This window comes from Manis javanica, chromosome 6, assembly GCF_040802235.1.
Source record: "Manis javanica isolate MJ-LG chromosome 6, MJ_LKY, whole genome shotgun sequence".
In the NCBI taxonomy this organism is placed as follows: Eukaryota; Metazoa; Chordata; class Mammalia; order Pholidota; family Manidae; genus Manis; species Manis javanica.
This window is the reverse complement of record NC_133161.1, coordinates 62,152,848-62,174,231: the sequence shown is the minus strand read 5'-3', so window position 1 is coordinate 62,174,231 and position 21,384 is coordinate 62,152,848.

Genomic DNA, 21,384 nt, shown 5'->3' with positions numbered 1-21,384 from the left:
TTCTAAAAGTGTTACTTCTGTTGACTCAGTCATACTCATTTTCCTCTATGTTATCTAAGATGGAGAACACAGGAGGAAGAACAGTTTGGAGAGAAAGGATGTGAGTTCCATTTTGGCCATATATACATAGAGATGTGGGAGAACAATGTAAGTGGGCAACTGTATATATAGCTCTGCTATTTCAAAATGCACAAATTTCTGTTTATTGACTAGGCAAATAGCTACTATTTCAAAACCACAGCTCCCAGGAGTGTTCTGCACATCATAAGCACTTGGGGTATTTGTTGAACTGAGTTGAATGTGGGCTTTCACTTCGTTGTTCAGCTGATAAATCAGTGGTCACGTAATAAACACTGTGGGTCTGGAAAAGATTCCAGTTTTAACTGATTCCCAGTTACCTTCTGCTTTGTTTTCTTCACATTACTGTTAGATCCTGCAGCTCTTTTTACTCCTCTGAAATCCATGAACTAGCTACACTCATTACTTCCATATCCCCAAACCTTACTTATTAAACCCATTGGCAAGGGAGGGCACTGCAGTTAGTCATTTAAAGTTGTTATCTTGTGTCACTACATGGTTCAAATCTCAGTTTCTGCACTCACTAGCTAGAATGAGGCCAATTTACTTAAAAGGTTTAACGTCTTTCTTATCTCTAGCATGGCATGAATGCTACATTAGAAAACAACAGAATTTATCATACTTTTTCAGATTAAATGAGGTCACACATTTTATGTTAACCTACAGAAGTTGCTTTGCAAAATATTATAGGATATTTACACACAATACACTTCAGTTAATTTCAACTATATTGAAAACAGGGATAAATGTCAAATATATAATATTTGGTGAAGTCACAAAAGAACATAAATAGGAATATTCAATTTATATAATTTTAAGACATATTATTTAAAAGCATGCATAGTTACATACATGGTTAAAAACATTTCAAGTTGGACAGGAATGATACACATCAACTTCAAGCTATTGATTATCTTTGTAAAAGCAAAGGGACAGGCAAAAGACAAGAAATGACAAATGCTGGCGAAGATATGGAGAATTAGGAATCCTCCTACACTGTTGGTAGGAGTGCAAATTGGTGCAACTACTGTGGAAAGCACTATGGAGATTCCTGAAAAAAGTAAAAAAAGAAGTACCTTTTGACCCAGTAATTTCACTTCTAGGAATTTACCTGAAAAAACAAAATACCTGATTCAAAAAGATATACACACCCCTGTGTTTATCATCGCACCATTTTCAACAGCCAAGATATGGAAGCAACCTGTGTTCATCAATAGATAAATGGATGAAGAAGTGGCACATATACACAATGGAATATTATTCAGCCATAAAAAGAAAAGAAATCCTGGCATATGCCAAAACATGGATGGACTTAGTGGTATTATGCCCAGTGAAATAGGCCAGGTGGAGAAAGACAAGTACCATATTATCTCACTTATTTGTGGAGTTTAAAAACAAAGCAAAACAGAAGGAACAAAATAGCATTAGACTCATAGACACTGAGAAGTGACTAGTGGTTACCAAGGAGTAGAGGAGTGAATGAGGCAGGGGGACTGTTGAAACACTGTGATATACATTTGATAATAAAAAAAAGCAGAAGGATAGGATAGGAAGGGGGTATTTTTAACTGTAAGATTGTGTGTGCTTTTTTTACAAATTTTCAGCAAGTATGATCAAATTCTACCTTATCCTGGACACATAGGTACAAAGTGATTACTAAATTTTCTGTTTGTGTGCTTGTTTTTAATATATTTGAAAGAGTTTATACTTTGACATAAAAATTAAATAAAAGGGAAACAATTTGTATTATCTAAAAAGTCATCTTTCTAATTTCTGATTACAGATTCAAAGGTACAACTGAAATAGAATATGAGATCTAAGCAATCTTGAACTATTAAAATTAATACTAGTTTGGATTTTAATCAACAAAGGGATATTTTATTTTTCTTGGTCTTTAATGATAAGTTAGGCTTGAAATAAATAACATATGACCATGTAGCACCAATTTGAAGATCATTAGCAAAACAGACTTTTAAGGACTCTATATGTCCTGGTTAAGAAAGCTGAAATTCTTGGTTTATTTTAGAACTCTCTGAATTATATTGGTTAGTGGATCAAAAGAAAAGTTTAAATTATTTTAAATGATGTTGCTTGAAATACAAATTATGATAAAACAGAAAAATTTTGCAAAACATTTTCAAGTCTTTAACATCTTAATGAGCCATCTACATCAAATAATGTATATGTAATGCCAAGAGCAGAAAAAAACTGAAGCCTTAAAATCAACTTTATGCAACAGCATGAAGCAGAAGAAAACTATGTAATTTCTCAAGCCATAATTTTAGAAATATTTCTTTTATGAAATTTGGCATCATACCACATAAATTTAGGTGATCCATTTTCTCTGTTACAATAGCTCATGGACTTTTCACTATTTTAATGTTTTCCTATAACATCCTTTGGATTGCTGTATGGTCACACTATGTATACTTTATTAAACCACTATCATATGTTTGGTTACTTATTTTGTTCCTAACATTTCAAATCAATACTTCCATAGAAAATTTATGCCATTCTAAGGTAAATTCGTGCAAGTGAATCACTGATTTAAAATCTGTAACAAAAAGGAGACTTTGTTGTTGAGAACAGTTTTTAGATTTGCAGAAAACTGATCAGGTAGAATATATTCATCCATCCCACATTCAGCTTTCCCTCTATTAACATTTTACATTAGTATTGTACATTATAACCAGTGAGCCAACTTTGAAACATTATTAACTAAAGTCCTAAAGTAAATAAATTTTCAGATTTCCTTAGTTTTCACCTAATGATGTTTTCTGTTCCAATACAGTTTTCCAGCATCCATCAGGTAATTTGGAATTTGTCTGATATTTTTCTCATGACAATAGTGGGCTTATGAGTCCTGGGGAGAAGCCCTCAGAGGTAAAGCATCAGGTCAAGGGTACCTATCATTCACATGACTTATGAACGCTGATGGGGACCTTGGGCATCTGACTGAAGGAGTGTTTGTCAGGTTCCATGTGAAGATAGTCATTATTTTTCCCCCTTTGCTTAGTGTACTCTCTGGAAGGAAATTAGTCTGTGCAGCCTACCCCCAAGGAGTAGGGAGCTATGCTTGCTCTCCTTGAGGACAGAGTAGTGACATGAATTATTTGAAATTATTCTGCATAGCATATTTGTTTCTTTTCCCCCATTTATTAATTTATCCAGACATTTATTTATATCAGTATGGATATAAATAAAGATATTTTATGCTTTGAGTCCTAGCCCAATAGTACTTTATTTTGTTGCTCTGATTGTTCTGACTTTGGTCCTTAGGGTCTGAGTCTCTTTCACTTGACTGTTTATTTTACTTTGTAAAGTCCATAGATTTTATTCAATATCTTGTTACAATAATTTTAAACACACAGAAATGTTGATCAAAGCACAATGAACATCTTTATTTCCACCTAGAATCAATTCAACAATTTTTAACATTTTATCATATCCACAAATTTCTTTCTATATATATTCTTTTTTCTTGTTGAACTACTTCATAGGAACTTGCAGGCACTTCATCCCTCAATACTTAAGCATTCAACTCCTAAAAATAAGGGCATTCTCCTACCACACAACATTTCACATTTTTAAAAAAATAACAATAATTCTCTGATATTATCTACTTACCAACCAATACTCAAATATCATTAATTGTGCCAAGAAAAGACACCTCATCGTTTTTTAACTTGGATCCAACCAAAGTCCATGACTCTTTACTTTCTAGAACAACCCATCACCCTCCACCCTTTTAGGGTCGTCTACTTCAGACCTGACACAGCTTTTTATAGGTGAGCTTTTTTTTTTTAATTTTTCTCCTGTTAACTCACTGAGAAGAACCCTACCAATTGTCACAGCCCTGGAAGAAAGAAACTCTCTTTTGCTGTTTTTTATTGGATGTGTATTTTCAAATGCATCATCAGTGTGACTCCCTCTTAATCCTCAATAAAACCTCACAAGAACTGCAACCCAATGGTAGTCTCCTCTGTATTCTATTTAAACAATGACCCTTATAATTTCTGGTAGTTGGATGATAACCTTCATATTATCCAGTGTTCCTTAAAATGATGTCTTTTTTTCCCTACTTTTCAGAATACACACAGTGTAGCTGCATATCTGTGCTGTGCTCCATACTTTATTTTACCAAGATTATTTTGGTTCCATTCTTAACAGTTTTCTCAGCATTACAGACAAGGTTAAAATTAAGACAGGATTTAATTCACAGATGATCAATAGACTGTATGAAAAACAGAAAGTTCTCATGAGCTTAAACAGAGGAATGAGAGAGTTAACATGATCTTTACTCCCTTTAGTGTTAGAATGGAGTTTGCCACACTCACTCCCAACAGAAAAAGAGGTTTCATGTCATGTTGCCAGAGGCATTGCCAAGTGTGGGTTAATTAGAATGCTAAAAAAGTGTTACACTATTCCAAAAACTCCTGAGTCACAGTCTTTAATCTATTTAAATACACATGGATAAGTTAGACTGGCATTAATAATTCAGAATTAAAGCACTGTACAGAACAGAAATAAAACAAAAACCAAATGACCTTTCCACTATCTAGAAAAACACATATTCCAAGAAAACTGATTGGACACATGACCTGAACACTCTAATGAAATCACAGACAAATGCAATGAAATATGTGCAGTTGTGACTCTCCAGGAGAATCTGGGGTTCATGGCTGACACAGTAATGTCATGTTAGAATAAAAGACTGCTTCTCAAGATCATGGAAATAAAAACACTCCAAATACTACTCTAAAAAGTAGTATGACATTATACTACCTTTTAAAATACCCCTTGTTCCCCAAGTCTTTGTTTTCATTTCAAAACTTTCCTTGTTTTCAACAGACAAATCTTTAAAGTAAATTGGTTTCAAATATGCCCAAACATGCCTTTTTTTCCCCCAAATCCATGCCATCCTAAGCAGGAATGCATGTAATTACCAAAAGGTAGGAAAAGTCAATTTACAAGGGATAAAATTAAGTTGGCTTATAGATGGGCCAGAGATATTAGACAAGCATCCAAGAGCCCCTGTAGTTTTCTACCCCTCCCCAAAATATCCTGGGGACTTCATTTTGTAGTCAACACAAGTAATCTCAGGGGTTTAACTACACCACATGCTGGTTCCTTTGGAAGTGGCACAGAAGCCTCCTTGCTCCCATATTATCTCCTCCCTCAAGGCCCTGACAGAGTGTGCCTGGATGTTAATTACACGGTCTCTTTTTTTCTCTCCATGTGAAGAACCTTTGTAAAATATCTATTAACTTCTATTTTTCTGCAGTATACTTGAAATAAAGGACTGCAGTACAAGAACAGATTATTAGCTCAAATTAACCTGACTTTTTCTTATCAATTTAGCACATTTACTGCTGTATGGGCCTTGAAGCTGTGTAATTGCCTCTTCCATTTCATTCAAGATATGCCCATTATATGGACCTTCGACTTGGCATTTAGATCTCTCTATACATATGGAAACAGGATCATTACATATTTAGCCTGCGTCTCACAAATCTGCTGTAGCAGTTTGTACGTTTTTAAATTTTTTTCCCCTTGATACTTGAACCTTACAATCCCACTGTTTACTTTCCAAATATACTAGCTATCATCCTAAAAGCCACATGGCTTTTTATCTTCTGAAGTACAAAGTTTCTTTCCCTCTGTGAGGATTTCAGAGTTGATTCTAACAATTGTTTCCCAACACTGATATTATCTCGATGAGTTTTTATGAAAATAAGCTTCTCCCTACAGAATTAATTTTAATCATTGCCACTGGTAAATGTTTTGACATGTGACTTATTGTTAGAGCCTTTTGTTCCCTCACCTGGGTTTTCCTACAGGACTCACTCACTCACACATCTGGTTTGTGTTTGAGGCTGGTGTATTCTCAAAAGATAATTGGCTGAAGAAAGCAGCAAATTTAATAAAATGATGAACAAATCAGGGCAATACCAGGGACCTAAATACTGCCCTATAAAAGCTCACACCAGGCAATTTACAATATTAAATAAAGCAATGTATCCTTGGGAAGAAGGAACTTATCTGTGAGATAGGTTTTTATTAATTAAATATGGTATATATTATGGATATTTGAAATAAATATTTTGTTCATCAGCCAAGTAAAATATGAAACTGTGACATTCCTTCCCTTAAAATTTATATTCACTCTCTTCTGTTTTTCTGCTCTTTGAATGGAATTGATAATTTCTTGATCTCCCATGGGAAAAATTTCAATGAGCTTTTCTGTTGCCACACATTTTTTTTAAACCTAAGCACGTAATTGTATACAGTTTATAGATAATAAGTCTGTTTTTACAGTTTTTACATATTATGTCAATGAAAAACATTTTATTTAATGTCTACAACCAAAACCTCTGTAATGCATAATGTTTTTCTGGGTTTTTTTTCCTTTTTGAAATTTGGAATTAACAATACTCTTTGGGAGAAACTGCCTTGCAAACCCTGATTAAATTATCTAGCCACAGCTGTATAGAGAAGTGGAAATCTAGTAAATATTTGCAATCCATTATATTCTCTGCTTTGGTGATTAACAGTCCATAAAGAGATTTTAAGCAAAGCTATGGGTTTAATCTATGCAGGCTTCGCATATAGGATGTCAGAGTGAACCAGGCTGTTATAGTCGGAAGTCAATGGTGCAGCCACAATTTCTAAAGTATGACAGTGAATTTTTTAAAACCCTGAGGAATTGCAGGCCCATTTACTCCATCTGTGGTACAAGGCGGAGTAAATAGGAGCAAGGGTGTATGAGACTTCAGTTACTGAATATAATGATTCTTCTGGGCATTGAGGGCTAACAAAACACACGTTAGCATGCACTAGGGGGTTTAGCATCTTCCACAAAGTAACAGAGATAGGCTTTTTATCGCCAAACCCAAAGCACCTAGAAAACCAATTTATTCTCAAGTTATTTCCAAAGCATCTAATTTCTTTTTCATAAGTTTTTATAAAAATAATTCAAATTAATTTTTTTTAATGTTGAAGGATTTATTTTCTATAACTAGGAGCCGCGGTTCCACTATTTTCAAATGTGCCATTAAAATAAAATACATAGTATAGTGAGAGTAGAATCTGTCAGGCTTTGTCTCTGTAACAAACAATTATACTAGGAAACATCAGAAAAGAGCAAAGAAACAGCGAAAGGAAGCAGTGTCTATTTGCCAACTTAGTCACAGATCCCTTTTTAGATACTGATTTGTTCAAGCAGTGCAATAATTATGTGACAGTCATTTGATTGAGGATCCATATGTAAGATCCAAGTGGTGTTTGGGGTTAAGTATTTAGGTCCATTCTGAGCAGGGCATCTGAAATGTCAACAAACAAAGCAAGAAGCTCTTAGTAACAGAACATCATTAAAGCATAACAGAAAAATGTTAAAGAATTTTCAACTTTGAGAAATATTAGGAATTATCCTTGCTATTAGTTCCCTTTATTCATCTCATTGTGCAAAACTATAAAAAGAAAAGACAATAGAATGAATGGCTAAATCAAATCTAAGTTCATAATTCTTGGACACTCTGTTACCAGATTCTTTCTTAGTTATTTCTCATTCAATTGCCTCTTTCCAAACTATGAATGTGTATGTACTTGTATCTTCACTTAACTTTTTCTTTGTACATGGAAACTCTTAGTAAATAGTCTCAAAACCTAATTAATGAATTAATTTCATATTAACATTCTATCTATCATCTACCTACCTACCTACCTAGCGACTCATTTTCTTAACATTCCAAGAATAATTTCAGATATACTTAAGTTGTATACATAAAAAGAATAATAGAATTATTTTAAAAAGGGATGACTGAGGAAATAATAAAAATGAGAGGAAATTTGGATGAACTAAGGCATCATTTTACACACTAAGTTTGTGAAATAACTCATGCACAATATCTCCAAGTACTCTGAGCATCTTAATTGCCCAAACATCCAAAGACAGAACATGACGAGGGATAAGGTTTTGCAGTCTCTGCACCATTGTAGGATATGGATATATTACTACAGTACAGAACATGTGTTAAAAAGTATAAAAATGGTATTTCAGTGTTAGTATTCCAAAATCCCACTTTCAAGGAATATCTGAAAGCACATAGGGCTGAAATTATTTATATTTTACAAATAATTTGGGTTCCTGATTTTTTTCATTTGAAATTTAATATAAGCAATTGGTTGTATTTTCATAAAGGCAAATAATTTGATTCTGAGCATTCCAGAGGGAAAACCTAATGTCAATTTTGGTCAAGAGGTTATAATGAATTATTAAAGGGATGTTTTGTCGGCACTTAAGAGAGGAATAAATGACACTAGAAACAGCAAGAATTCATTAATTATATCCTAGACTACACTCACTACCTTTGTAAAGCTTTTAGTCATATAAACTAAAGGTGGTATATATATAATGTACTAAAACTTGAGCAAAGTATGTTATATTGTCCATCATGGATGGAGAACAGAGTCAATTAAGAAAATTAATAACCATAATAGGAAAGCTGACAACCTCAAATAAGCACTTTAAACACAAACTACATATGTGGATTTTTTTAGTGTTTTTATTAAAAATGCAGATGAACACATTGGATAGATGTTTATCACACTAATAAAACTAAACTGGAGAGATATTAAATACATTGTATTATGGACAAAAATATTTCAAAATATACTTAAAGACTTACGGTAAGTCAAATATAATAAGATATAATTAACGGGGAAAATATAAAGGTTTTTGCTATATTTAAAAAAAAATCAGGACCACTACTGAGTGAGAATTTCATCAAATATATCCAATTACCCTTTTTCCTAAATTTCACCTGGAGGAATGAATGAAATTATCACTCGGGTAATACAGGGTATGAGGCCTCGAATTATCCTGAGGTCAGGATAGAAACTGAAGAAAAAGTGCCTAATCAGTGTTGAAAGAAGAAAAAGACATCATTGCTGAACCATACTGATATCCTCTAACCTGGAGGCATAAGACCCCCAGAGAAGCACACCTTTATCTCACCAAAGCCTGTGGACGCAGATGAATGGTCAGATATCACCCTGAATGGAGGTACCTCTGAACTGTGCTCTCTACTTAAACTCAGCACAGAGTGCAGAGAACAGAGACTCCCTTCTGAGGGCCAGAAGATTCCAGGGGAGAAAGGGTGCTGGGGCCTCCCACAATCGCTTTGCACAGTCCTTTTGTCCCTACTTTGCCAAGGCAGCTGGATTGCTAAACTGACAAAATAAAACCACCAAGGAGAGTTTATCTTTGTTTCATCATTTGGTCTGAACTTTGAATAGGTGTGCAAATGAACCGTTAATAGGACTCATCTTAGTTATCAATTGTGATTAAGACTTGTGACTTTACTCACGAATATCAACAGAGAAAAGTTAAGACCTGTGAAAATATACTAGAGTTCTTCAAGAAAAGTCAGGGGAGCATATCAGACTGTATGTCTTCTCAAGGAAATGGAATTACCCTCCCAAAACAAGGGATTTTAACATGTCTGATTAATGATCTTAAGATACAAGACACAGCCACTATAAAAATAATGTGCATTCATAGAAAAGAACTAATCTGAGATCAAGAAATACAGGGTTAAAATATGGTTGTTGAATTACAAACCACAGTAGAGAGAATAAGCATTAGATTGTATTAAACCAATAACAGCAAACATATGAAGTTCAAGAAATTCGCTCTGGTTTCCAGACGTAAAATATTAATACAAAAAATTATGAGACATCAATTATTTCCAAGAATTTCTTTCTATCTACAATGTAAATTCTAGGGGTACAGATAGAAAAGAAAAAATATTGACCAAAAAAAGAAAATCAGTGAAGGATTTTTTCTTGTAAAGTTCACAAAACAACAGAGCCAAAGATATTTTTAAAAAGTATCAGCAAGGTGGCAAAATAGAACCCTCCCCTCATATCTCCCCTCAACAACAATAATTTGGTGCCATCTATGGATAAAAGTACTTTTGGGGGAGCTTTGGGATTCAGGTGGTAGATTGTGAACCCCCAGTGGAGTCCAAGATCTAGGAGTACTCTTTTAAGAAGGCAGGCCCATGCCCAGCTGTCTGACTTGAGGACTGTGGTCCTGGCTACAGACCTGGAAACAATTCTGTTCCTCTGCGAACTTGACAAAGCCCCATTTCGCCTTGGTCCTGCCACCAGCATCATAGGTCAAGGGACCAAGGGAGAGTGATAACTGCACATGCATCGGATAATAGGTTTGTACCCCTTAGTTCTGGTGATGGACTCTCACACAGCAACGGGACTTGGTGCTAGGCCCTTATAGCCAGAATCCTGACTGCTTAAGGACTTACCAAGTGATCTGGAAAGAGTTCTCTCAGGGACCTCGTGGGAGTCACAGCCATCTGTGCCCCTACTAACAGACCCATCTATGGCCCCAAAGCAGACCCTGACCAGCACTAAACCCTACTGAACAGTCTGGGGGCAGGGCCTTCCATGTAGGAACTAGATAGGATCTGGGTCTGCCTGAGCCCCTGGTAATAGGCTCATCAACTGCAAAACCTGCTGCAGATCAAGCAATACCATTTGGTCTGGCTCCAGTCGATCTTGACTGCAAGTCTGGGGATAATCCCATCAACCTGGAGAAACAACAGAAGAATGTCTACTTGCCAAAACAAGTCTGTAGACACAAGAAGAGACGTTTGCTCCCTCAAATGTACAAACACCAACAGAAGGCTAAATGGATCACAAAATATTCAGAGAAACATGACACCACCAAGGTGGAGGAGTGGTTGGACAAATTTAAAGGGCTGAAAGAAAAAGTGCTAGTTAGAAGTACTATACCCAGCAAAAATGACTTCTGGAAATGGAGAGAAAAAGACATTCCAAGACAAAGAGTTGAGTCCATCACCACTAGACCCTCCTAGAAGAATATGTTTATAAAACTCTCTGGTAAAGGCAAATATATAGTTAGCTCAGAATAATACTGTAATGGCAGTGAGTAAATCACTTTTAACTCTAGAAAAAAAAATGTTTAGTGACTAAAGTACTAAAAATAGCTGTAGCTACAATTATTTGTTAAGGATACATAATATAAAAAGATGTAAAGTATGATATCAATAGCAAAAATGTGAAGGGAGAAGTAAAAGTGTAGTTTTTGTATGCAATTAAAGGTAAGTTGTTATCAGCTTAAAATAGACTATTATAAATATGAGATGTTTTATGTCAACTTCAGGATATCCACAAAGAAAATCCTTTAATACATTCATGAAAGAGAAAGGAATAAAACCATACAACAAATAAATAATAAATCACCAAGGCAGACAGCAAGAGAGGAAGAAAAGAACTACAGAACAGTCAGAAAGCAATAAAGAAAATGGCAATAATAAGTCCTTATCTACCAGTAATTACTTAAAGTATAAATGGATTAAATTTTTCAATCAAAGGGCACAGAGGGGATGAAGGAATTAAAAATACAAAACCCAACAATATGTTACCTAAAAAAAGACTGATTTTAGTTTTAAGTACACATGTAAGCTGAAAGCAAAGGAACAGAAAAAGGTATTCATGCAAATGGTAACAAAAAGAGAGCAGGAGTGTATACTTAGATAAAATAGATGTTTGATCAAAATGAATTTATACCTCAATAAAGCTGGACAAAAAATTTAAAAATACAAATATAAAAACAAAGAGTCCCTATATCAATATGGAAAATGGAAAAAAAGGAAGCAAAAGGCATATAAACATACAAACAGAAATACAGTACAAAATATTATATTGTTATGACCAATAAATAAATAAATACATAAAAGATTTAAAGCTTGGTAACAAACAGCAAAGACTCTCAGAAAGGAATAAACATACTTCCAGATTTTGTATGCATTTCTGTGCATGTGTGGCACAGCTGCCATTTTGGGTTGGTGGTAAAAGAATGAAAGTAATCATACAGAGACAGCTGTTTGTCATTTTTTTCTCACTATAACCCCAAACAAGTCAAAGAGTAAACACTAAAAGACACCATAAGCATATTGGAACAAAATACAGATCAATATTTAAGAAAAACTTTTTGTGGAACAGCCATTCCTAAGCATAATACAAAAGTATTTAAGGAAAATATTGATAGATGTGCCTTTTAATTTTTTCTTAAAGTGTCTTATAAAGAAAATCACCATAAACAAAATCGAAAGGCTAATGACAAAACAGGGAAAATTATGTACAGCACATATTACAGAACAATGTTTAACATTGTTCAAATATAAAGAACTCTTACAAGGGAGAAAATAAACACAGAGGTAGGTCACACAATAATACACAGCAAGAGCCTTAAAAATGTTCTTTGACTTTAACTTCTAGGAATAAAGCCTTAAGTGATAAATCAAAATACTTTAAAGTAAATGTTCTTACATAATTTTGTTAATCACAACATAATTGTGAAAATTTTTCACCATAAACAGCTAACAATAGAAGTGATACTAAAAGTATGGTACATTCATACAGTGTTTTGAAAAGTATGTTTTCGAGAGTTTTAATTCTGTTGTGAAATTTCTAATTCAGCATAGCCAGCCTGGCCAAAATATCCGTCCAATAGACCACAGTGATTGAATCAGAGATGGACTCAAGAAGAGAGCCAGGACGGTAAGACCCAACATGAGAAATGCTATTAAAACTATCAAAAAGGAGGCATTTCTTTTCACTGGCATTGCTAATTATAAGGATCAAATAAGTTTGGAGCTGACAAGAGACTACTTAAGAATAAATCAACCAGAAGATAATCAGTGAGTGAAGTGATGGATTAAATCATAGCGCTCCTTCAGTATCTACATCCAGCTATGCCGGAAACCTGGGGATGGTCCCACAAACTCACTGTTTGAAAAAGAAACAAAGCTTCTCTCTTATTATGTAAGCTACAGTATTTGGGGAGTGTTTCATAGCAGCTCCTTGTTCTGCACTCTCACTGTTCAAGGATTAATCGTATTTCTTTAAATAGCTCCGTGAGTGAGTTTCATTTTGACATTAAAATCAATTTGAATATGTCAATATGAAAGCTTTGTTATTAGTTGCACTAACATGTATAAACACTTCATGATCATAAATTTGAGAATGATAAATCCGTGGGAAGTGTTGAGAATACTTAGAGGAAAATTTGAAATGGGATGTTTTGTGAATATATAAGGTTATCAAGGGTACTCTTTATTCCTTACATACGTTCATTTTACTTTCAAGAAAATTTTAAGGAAGTTGGAAGCTGAAAAACAATGCAAAATAAACTGGTATCTGAATAAATTAGATCATAAACCATTTAAGTGAATAAAAGGGCTGCAAGATAAATTAGATAAAGAAAATGTTAAAACTAGGTATTGAATTTGCCTCCAGATTTTCTTGCAGCTAGGGGAGAGGCAAGAATGTTATATATTCTTATTTTCTTTTTTAGCATGCCTTAAAACATTCAATATTTTTCAGACAGAAAATAATGTACACTTTTCATTTAAGGTCCCACATTTGGACATCTCCAAATATGACTTTCCAAGGAAACACTTAGAAGAGTCTCTTAATTAAATGTGAGGCCCCAAGGCATTCTCCTAAATATATAGAATTAATCAATTAAATAGAAGATTTAAAGAAATCTTATTACTGCATAACATTTAAATATGGATATGTATGATTTAGGAATTACATATACATTGAAGAGAATTAATAAAATAGCCAATTTTCTCCCTAATGCACCCTGCTTTATGAGTAGTTAGCCAAAATATCAGAGTGCTTACATTTCTACAATAATAACATCATATGAATAGTACTGCTCAATTATCGTTACGCAGATTCTTTAATCATGTCAGGATAGTTTGAAAACCATCAAAATTAAACTAGTTTTCAAGTCAAATACATACGCATTAGGTGAAAGGAGTCAAGATTGAGATTATCCCTTTATTTATTTGAAAAGAAAATGATTGCCCAAGAAGAAAACTTCCTGATCTAGAATACAATTCATGTTTCTAGGATTCAGATTCTGAGATGATGGCCTGCCCTGATTTCACACTCACTATGAAATCATCCATAGAGGTTAACAGATAAAAATTCCCAGTACCACTCAGTTTTTTCCCCCACAATGGGAACCATAATTTCAACATAACAGTTCACTTTTCCTTCAAAGACATTTAGTAGCTGTTTTTATTTCCATCTAGTACCAAGAGGATTTGAAGCTTACAAGTTTAAATTTTATGCTAGGAAAATGTCAAAAGAATCAGAATAGATTATCTGAGTTAATGAGAGAGGCCAATTTCTTGAAGAGGACACTGAATTTTTAAAAATGTCATGTAAAACATCCAAAAATAAAAACATCCTTTAGTTTTACTAAAAAACCAAGTTACACTAATGACTATTCTTCTAGTAAGTTTCCAAAATAGGAAATGTTTTCCAAGATTTTTTTCAATTAACTACATATTGGTAGAATGGCTGGCTAGGTGACTGAAAGTCTAGCAATTGTACTTCTGGGTGTGGGTATATGAGATACAACAGCAACTTGGTCCAACACTCTGGAATAGGCTCTCCTCTACAAGCACGGGAATAACTTAGTTTTTACTATCTTAGCCTTTACACAAATGTTTCATTGTACTCAAGTGGACTATTGGACTTACAAAATTTATTTCTCCCTTTACTTTCATTTTAGGGTGTCTCTTTAACAGAAAGATTAAAATAATTATGGGGATTCAGAAAAGAACATTAATAAAGAATAAAGGATTGGACAAGTAATCTTAATTCAATTAGAACAGGTATACTTTACTAAGTAAAGACTGAGAATTATAGTATAAGTATTGTTTGCAAATATCTAGATGGTTTCCACAGAAATATAAGTTCTTTTGTCTATTCTAAGCAAATCTATCTGCGAACATTAACAAAATATAAGAAATTTTGCTAAACAAGTACCAAAATTTTTTTTTTGAGAGGGCATCTCTCATATTTATTGATCAAATGGTTGTTAACAACACTAAAATTCTGTATAGGGGGGCCAATGCTCAGTGCACAATCATTAATCCATTTCAAGCCTAATTCTCGTCAGTCTCCAATCTTCTAAGGCATAACGAACAAGTTCTTACATGGTGAACAGATTTTTACATAGTGAATAAGTTCTTACATGGTGAACAGTACAAGGGCATTCATCATAGAAACTTTCGGTTTTTATCACGCATTATGAACTATAAACAATCAGGTCAAATATGAATATTCGTTTGATTTTTATACTTGATTTATATGTGGATCCCACATTTCTCCCTTTATTATTATTATTATTTTTATTTTTAATAAAATGCTGAAGTGGCAGGTAGATGCAAGATAAAGGTAGAAAACATAGTTTAGTGTTGTAAGAGAGCAATTGTAGATGATCAGGTGTGTGCCTGTAGACTATGTGTTAATCCAAGCTAGACAAGGGCATTAAAACATCCACGGATGCAGAAGCTTTCTCTCAAAACAGGGGGGGGTGAGGTTCTAAGCCTCACCACTGTTGATCCCCAATTTCTCACCTGCTGGCGCCCCTGCGACTGTGCCTGTCTTAGGTTGTTCCTCCCTTGAGGAATCTTACCCGTCTCTTCCGGGCTAACCAGTCATCTTCCGGGGCCATACAGGGAGATGTAAAGTTGGTAAGTGAGAGAGAAGCCATATTGTTTGAAAAGGTTAGCTTTTTAACAAGTACCAAATTTTAAAGATGTTATACTGTAATACTTTGGAAGAAATGAAGAAATATGGTTAAGAATTAATATTATGCTAGATAAGTTCTAAATTTATACATATTCATTTACTATGACTATAATTTTACAGTACAATCTTTTTGTAATGAAAAAACATTCATTATGAAGAATTAGAGAGACTTTTTCTACATGAAAGTTAGAGGTAAATTGAAGCAATCTGAAATTGAACAGAAGTTTTTTATATTTGAAAGTAAATAAAATGTTGACCCTTAAGGCCCATTGTTTTCTGATGATACATGAATAAAAATTAGTGAAGTGACAGATTTCTCTTTTAGTCACCTAGAATATGCAAAGCATTTTTTAATCTTCAACAAAAATGAAATTTCAGAAGGGTTTATGCAAGTCTATATATTTGAATGACTTGCTTTTTTATCAATATTACAATATATAGTTTATATGTGCTGAGGAATAATAATGAACATCACTTACCATATGCTAGTAGGCTCTGATATTGAGTACTTTACAGAGATAACTCATTTTTGCTCTCAGCAATCTTAAAAGACACTATTTATTATTATAGTTTTATAGATGAGCAAACTAAGTAAAGTTAAATAGCTTTCCCCAAAATACAAAAGGAGGCAGAGCTGGGATTTGAATCTGGGCAACTGGGTAAGCACTATACTAAACTCTCTTCCACTAGGATAACTGGAAGCAAATTCAACTTGGATTACCACCAAAACCGAATTTCCAATTATATAATTTAAGAATTTCCTGTGTAAAAATGGTGGTACAATATCAGTATCACCCTTTATCTTTCTGAAAATCACCTTGTAGCCAATGAAAGAATAATACACAGAAATGTATTCATATACAGAAATGTAAATACTAGCTTTGAGATAGTTGTAAACCACAGAATGCATGAAAGGGCACAAACTAAACCATGGTGCAAAATCAAAATCCCAAGCTTTCAGTGGCAGTAATAGGATGTATATATAGGCTGAGGATGGGAGGACATAGGCAAACCATATTTGAAAGCATTATTCTGGCACTATGGCATTGGGAAAAAGGAAATCTTTTATTGTGTGCAAAACTACAGTTGTGCATCTCCATTGGCTTAAGATACAGATGAACAAATATAAACACAAACCCTTAGGTCACTGGCAAAAACTTATGCTTGGCTGGAAAACTCCCCTAGTCCTCTGTAACTTAAAAGAGACAAAAAACCTACTCCTTAAAGGATAGATCCAGTATGAGGCCTATAAGAAGTATAAAAAATACTATAAGGGAAAAAAAAGAAAATCAGTGACAGATTAAGAAAACTTCATCACAAAAACTCACTAGGTGACTTAAAGTATCAGCTTCTTAGGCCTGCCATACAGTATTATCAGAAAATGGTTGACTTAATAGAGAAGAAATTTATTATCTCATAGATCTGGAGGCTAGAAGCCCAAAATCGAGGTGTTAGTGGTGCCACACTCTCTGAAGGCTGTGAAGAAACCTTTCTTGTGTCTTCCTTCCTAACTTCCAGTGGTTGCCCAATGTATGAAAGCAAAATTTGCCACACCAAAATTTGTGTCTTTGGCGTATGGATTTTTTTAGGCTGATTATTTTTAACAAATGAAGACTCAGGAAGAACCTTTGACCTTCTCCCTAATTGCCTAAAAGAATTTAGCTAGAGGATCTGCTCCAGGAGGGAACTTTCACCATAAATAATTATAGTATAATATGAACCAGATATCATAGACAGAGAGGAACTTGGTAAACTCAAAATTTCTTTGTCCTATTGTTTCTGTATAGCCCAGAAAACATTTATTTAACCAAGCGTTTACTTTCTACTCTTCCTGCGAATTGCTTTCCCTTATTTTGAAGCCCTAGACTCTACTCCCTTCCCTAATTTGGAATAACATACATACCTCATTTTGCCTGACTGTCTTTGGAATCTCTCATGTTAATATGGATTTTCTGTACATACATAATTAAATTTTATATTATCCCATTAATCTGTCTCATATCAATTTAGTTCTTAGACCACTCAGGAGAACCTTGAAGGGTAGGTAGAGGAAAATTTTTCCTCCCCAACACCAACAATCTTTGACACACTTTGGCTTGTAGTTGCATCACTCCAAGTTCTGCCTCTGTTGTCCCATGGATTTTTCCAGTGTGTCTCTCTATGCCTTTCTAGTCTTCTCAAAGGAACATCAGTCACTGGATTTAGAGCCCATTCTAATTCCTTATGACCTCGTCTTAAATAAATATGTTTATTTACAAATAAACTTACATACTGAGGTTCTGGGTAGACATGAATTTTGAGGGGATACTATTCAGTGCAGTAAATGAAGGAACACATGAAAACGTGCCCAAAATTTCTCTATGAATTTATAAAATTGAATAAATACATTACATTCATAAATCAAGAGTACCAAGGAAAAGTATAGGAATTTAGGGAAGAGACAGTGAAAAAACAGAAAATGAAAGTGTTCAAGGAAGATGTGACATTAAAGTTAAGATCACAGAATCTAAGGCTAAATTAGAATGAGCCTGACAGAAATTAGAGGAAACGCAAACAGTAAGTTTCTAAGGAAGACAATAAATAATGGAGCATAATAAAATACAAGTACATTTAAATCCACACTTTGGTAGAAAAGTAAGGGAAAAATGGCCAGAATGGGCAGCATATAAACATATCTTACTAAAGTTATCAGTAATTAAAATCAAACAATCTATCATTTGTACTTTCAGATGAAAGATCAAACAACATATAAAGCAGGAAAGTTCTGGAATAGTCTAAGACACCCTCACATCAAGATTCAATATCCAAACACAGTAGAACAATTTCCACAAATTCCTATGTAAAACAACTATGATCCAAGAATCTGAACCCAGACCAAATGTAAGAATTTTAAATATGTAAAAGCTTTGAGAAAAGTATACCCATAAACCTTCCCTGAACATTCAATCTGAGTCAACTAAGAGATGACTGGAAGAACTAAAGCAATGAACTATTAGTGAACATCAGATCTATTTAACAATATTATGGTCCTGAAACACATACATATATTGTGACAAGAAAAAAGTGATGTAGACCTCACAAAATTATAAAAAGTTAAAAGAGGAAAAGAATAATAAGATGGAGGTAATATAACTACATAAGTTGTATCTCTTACATGTAGTCAAAATATATCAGTAGAAACATATTTGAAAGCTTACAAATAAAGAACAGTAGTACAAGCTTATTGAATGATATACAGGTAAATTCTTAAACATACTCTTGAACAAGAGTTTCAACTGCATAAATTGTCACTTATACATGACTTTTTTTCAGTAAATATATTGGAAAAATATTTTGAGATTTGTGAAAATTTGAAAAAATTTTTCTAGTTTATTGTAATATGGTATATAATATACAAAATATGTTAATCAACTATTTATGCTATTAGTAGGCTTCCAGTCAACCTTAGGCTATAATTTTTTGGGAGTCAAAATTATACATGGATTTTCAATTTCTGGGGGGTTGGTACCTTAACCCCAAAGTTGTTCAAGGGTTAGCTGTATTGACTAAAGGTTGATACATTAAAAAAAATGGGTTGAGGAGGAAGAAGATATTTCATCATTACTCTTAATAGAGAATTAAACATACTATAAATGAAATATAATTTATAAATTTGTTTTGATTTCCTAGGGTAAAATAGTACAATTATAAATATCTGTACAAATATAACAATATGATGTCAACATTCATAAGCAAAAATGTAAGACAAAATATATGGAAACAAATCAGTAATTAAGGTTGATTTACAGCTCTCATTCATTTTCAAATTATTGAACAAAATAATTATAAATATAGAAGGCCCAGGGAATAATTTAAAAAGAAAACAGAGAGATGGAGCCAAGATGGCGGGTGAGTAGAGCAGCAGAAATCTCCTCCCGAAACCACACATATTTATGAAAATGTAAGAAAGACAACTCTTCCTAGAATAGAGACCAGAGGACACAGGACCACATCTAGACCACATCCACACCTGCAAAAACCCAGAGCCTCGCGAAGGGGGTAACATACAAGCCCCGACCCGGAGGAACCCGAGCGCCCCTCCCCCCAGCTCCCAGCAGGAGGAGAGGAGTCGGAGCAGAGAGGGATCCCAGAACTGCTGAACACCCAGCCCCAGCCATGCGGACCAGAGCGCAGACACAGGGCATGTGTGGGGTCCTGGATACTAGGGAAACAGGGCAGCAAGACCAGTGAGTGGGTCCCTGAGGCCAGCACTGGAGAACAAAGAAAAGCGAGCGGCTTTTTAAAAAAAAATTATTTATTTAATTTGTTGTTGTTGTTGTTGTTGTTGTTGTTTTGTTTTAGCGAGTGCTTTTTGGAAGTCTTAAAGGGACAAGGTGGGACACTTAGTCCAGGGACAGGGAATCTGGGGATCTCTGGGCACTCTAACCCGTGGGCAACAGGGAGCACGGAGGCCCCTCACGGAGATAAATAGCCTCCCGGCCGCTCCCCCTCCAACACAGCTCCACCATTTTGGAGCAGCAGCCTGAGCCAGGCCATGCCCACAGCAAACGGCAGAGATAAACTCCATAGTAGCCAGGCAGGAATCAGAAGCCCGGTCTTCGCCCAGCTTCCCAGCACAAGCCACTAGAGGTCACTGTTCTCCCAGGAGAGGAAGGCCACAAACCAACAATAAGGGAAGTTCTTCCAGCCGTCACTCATCCCAGCTCTGCAAACTATTTCTATGACCATGAAAAGGCAAAATTAAAGGCAAACCAAGATCACAGAGAAAACACCAGAGAAGGAGAAAGACCTAACAAGTCTTTCTGAAAAAGAATTCAAAATAAAAATCATAAACATGCTAATGGAGATGCAGAGAAATATGCAAGAGCAATGGGATGAAGTCCGGAGGGAGATCACAGATGCCAGGAAGGAGATTACAGAAGTGAAACAAACTCTGGAAGGATTTATAAGCAGAATGGATAAGATGCAAGAGGCCATTGATGGAATAGAAACCAGAGAACAGGAATGCATAGAAGATGACATAGAGAGAGATAAAAGGATCTCTAGGAATGAAACAATATTAAGAGAACTGTGTGACCAATGCAAAAGGAACAATATCTGTATCATAGGGGTACCAGAAGAAGAAGAGGGAGAAAAAGGGACAGAAAGTGTCTTTGAAGAAATAATTGCTGAAAACTTCCCCAAACAGGGGAGGAAATAAACAAACAGACCATGGAAATACACAGAACTCCCAACAGAAAGGACCCAAGGAGGACAACACCAAGACACATAATAATTAAAATGGAAAAGATCAAGGACAAGGAAAGAGTTTTAAAGACAGCTAGAGAGAAAAAGGTCACCTTTAAAGGAAAACCCATCAGGCTATCATCAGACTTCTTGACAGAAACCTTACAGGCCAGAAGAGAATGGCATGATATATTTAATGCAATGAAACAGAAGGGCCTTGAACCAAGGATACTGTATCTAGCATGATTATCATTTAAATATGATGGAAGCATTAAACAATTCCCAGACAAGCCAAAGCTGAGGGAATTTGCCTCCAACAAACCACCTCTACAGGGCATCTTACAGGGACTGCTCTAGATGGGAGCACCCCTAAAAAGAGCACAGAACAAAACACACAACATATGAAGAATGGAGGAG